Source organism: Sinocyclocheilus rhinocerous, unplaced genomic scaffold (assembly GCF_001515625.1).
Source record: "Sinocyclocheilus rhinocerous isolate Xijiao unplaced genomic scaffold, SAMN03320098_v1.1 scaffold6387, whole genome shotgun sequence".
In the NCBI taxonomy this organism is placed as follows: Eukaryota; Metazoa; Chordata; class Actinopteri; order Cypriniformes; family Cyprinidae; genus Sinocyclocheilus; species Sinocyclocheilus rhinocerous.
Window position 1 is genome coordinate 13,980 of NW_015658992.1, and position 3,276 is coordinate 17,255.

The window sequence follows — 3,276 nt, forward strand, 5'->3', positions numbered from 1 at the left end:
TGCATTAAAGGCTTCATGTTCAATTACTGTACACTCTAAAAAATGCTGGGTTGTTTCAACCCAACTTTGGGTCAAATATGGACTAACCCAACTGTTGGGTTACATTTTTACATTCAATTTTTAACCCAAAAGTTGGGTTAGTCCATATTTGACCCAAAGTTGGGTTGAAACAACCCAGCATTTTTTAGAGTGTACAGTGCCAGAGGCACAAATTCCATATTTTGTTTTGAGCCCTTGTGAAAAAGAAGTACACTTTAGGACATTTCTAATAAGAGTACTGATTATGGAAATATACTTTTAAAGAATAAACTTTGCGAGAATATAAATGTGAACTGAATGTAATGTTTTCAGAAACGTATTTGCATGTTATTTACCATTACAAGAAAATGTATTATATACATTTATATTAAGTGCAATTAGTTGAACTTATTCAACTAGTCAAATTAGTTTAAGTTATTTTTGACCCACTTAAGTAGGACTTAAATACATCTTCATATGCAATTTAATAATTCTATTGTCTTTGAAATATGGTTAAAGTACTGCTGAATGCACAGACAAGCATTTCTGATAAATATAAGTATAAACTAAATTATACTTTAATGTAATTTCTAGTGAAACTTGTATGTCATGCATATAAATATATTTTTAATTACACTTTTGTAATGATTAAGTTGCAATTCAGTACATGGAAAATCATACAATTAATATTAATCGACAAAATATTAATTAAAACAAGTATTTCAAATGTACTTTAAAGTAAAACTTTGAATTTGACATTATTAAAAAGTGCACTTTTTAAAACTTGAGTGTGTTAAGTTCAGTTCATTTTAGTATGTATTATTTGATAATAATAATAACAATAATAATGACCAAAAATGTTGTGCATGTTGTTATATAATTGTTTAATGATTATTACTACAAATGAGGGTTTACTGTACACTGCATTTAGACATGTCTAGAATGTTGCAATGTCCAGGAATTTTGCAAAGCTCATTAAGATAAATATTAAATATTCAGTTTGACCTCCTAAAGTTGACCAGTGATTATCTGACCATTTTTTTAGTAATTTTTAAGAGTTTCAGACCCAATTTTTGTACTCCAGTTGTGAATGTGCCTTCTGTAGGACACTGAGGACACCTGCTGCAATTTCACAACATGCAAAGCGGAAGACAGCAGCAAAGAGAGGAAAAAGTGAAATCAGAAAGAATTACAAAGAAAGAGAAAGAAAGAGATAAGGTTAAAAATAGTTAGCGTATGGCACAGTATGATTGAGCTTCCAGGGCTCTGAAAATTCACTCTAAGGAGTCTGCTATATATCTACACCCTCGCGCTCTCAGGCGCGCTTTACCTAAAAACAGGATATACGTTACCGGAGCCGACGGGGAGAACGAGATCTTTTTTAGAGAAGATGAGTCCTCGCGCAGCTTCACGGTGTCATGATTACATTCCGTTCCGCGAGAAAGGTCAGTCAGTATCGTGGCAACTGCTGAAGGGGTTCACGCCATGCCAATACAGATTGCGGCCGCGATAAGAATCAATTTTTGACACTTCACCCCTGCGAAAGGGTTCACCGTCCCAAGACATTAAATTTACTGCGGTGTCACGGGCCGCTGGTGGAATGGGTGTCGAGTGAAAGTTTTAGCGGGAGAACTTGGGAGATTCTGATGGTGCGCATGATTTAAGTGCTTTGCTACGGGACCAAGTTTATCACATGCACACATGCAAACACAAATATTGAATTGTGGTCTAAGCGAGGCATTGTCATCTGAGTTTATATGCTTGAAGCTGTAATTAGTGTGCAGAACATCTGCCCAGTAGCATAAGTGTTTTACATACTGCAGTTTTTTTTTTTGTCAGCATATGGAATTATGTGCCATACGTTTCTGTCAGATGCTGAGCGAACACCTTCATGGCCTGCTAGTTATTTATTATTAATGGTTACACTTATACCGTTTTCAGTTGTGTTGTGTAAAATAATGTCAATCAAACACAAACGTGGTAAAAAGGACATTTTCAGGTAATAACCTCAAATTTAAATGACCTAAGTTTCTTACACAAAGCTAAAAGACTTCAGAGGACTGGAATAGGCTACTACACAAAAAGTCATATGGGCTAAATTTAGGTCTTCTTTTTTTCCAGCTGATGACCGTTAAAAACATTGACAGCCAATCATAATCCATCCTACTTTAAAGAGCTTGAGCATTTGAAGTGGCAGACGACCAAACTGCAGCTTTTGCACGGATTGTTCATCCAAAAATAAAAAGTTGTGTCATCGTTTACTCACCCTCAAGTTGTTCCAAACCTGTAGGAGTTTTTTTCTTCTTCTGTGAAATGTAAAAGAAGATGTTTTGATGAATGTTGGTAACCAAACAGTTAATGGTCCCCATTCACTTCCATAGTATGGGAAAAAAAAGGTACTATGGAAGTCAGTGGGGACCATTAACTGTTTGGTTACCAATATTCTTCAAAACATCTTATAAATAACCTTTGTGTCCAACTGAAGATAGAAACTCATGACACTATTTTCATTCTTGGGTGATCTATTTAACAGAATGTTATTGTCTGTTGGTGTGAACGCTACACTCTCAGAAGAAAAGGCACAAAAGATGTCACTGGGGCGGTACCTTTGGAAAAGGTATGCCTTATTTACCCCTAAATAGTGCATATCACTACATTTAAAGTACATATTAATACCTAAAGTGCACATACTAGTACCTAAATGGTACAATTTAGTATATTTTGAAAAGGTACCGCACCAGTGACAACTTTTGTACCTTTTTTTCCGAGAGTGTAATATTGTTATCATTAGTTAGGCCTATTGTTCTTGGTGTGAACAGGCTGTAAGAGTGATGAGCAGGAAGAAAATGATGAAAGCAATAGGCTATAACAGCTATAACAGCAGGTCTTTTCTTAAAAAAGTCTAAAATCTGCCATATGAGCAGTTTTCCTCTATATAGATCTCTCCAGAAGCCTGGGAGTGCCTGATTATAAGCCAGAGGAACATGTGTAAGCAGTCTTTAGCTCTATTCGTTTGGAGTGACAGGCATACAGCTGTGATATCTACTCTGGGCTGCTGCTGATCATGTGGCCACAGGAACAATAAACCCATCAAATCACCAGATCAAAGAGGGATTATGGGTAAAGCACGGACATGAGAGGTGGCTGCTTCTACACAACACATTACTGCAAACAAACACAGATCCTACACACACACACACACACACACACACAAACACAAACACACACACACACACACACACACACACACACACCAAC

At 36.2% G+C, this 3,276-nt stretch overlaps 1 long non-coding RNA gene across 1 annotated transcript in view; it reads left to right on the top strand.

Moving 5' to 3' along the window:
• The window catches only part of LOC107723094 (uncharacterized), an 18,434-nt gene that overhangs the window by 7,490 nt on the left and 7,668 nt on the right, over positions 1-3,276 (top strand). Inside the window, exon 2 of the long non-coding RNA XR_001637892.1 lies at positions 1,960-1,963. This is a non-coding gene — a long non-coding RNA (uncharacterized LOC107723094). The remainder of the gene's footprint in view (positions 1-1,959; positions 1,964-3,276) is intronic.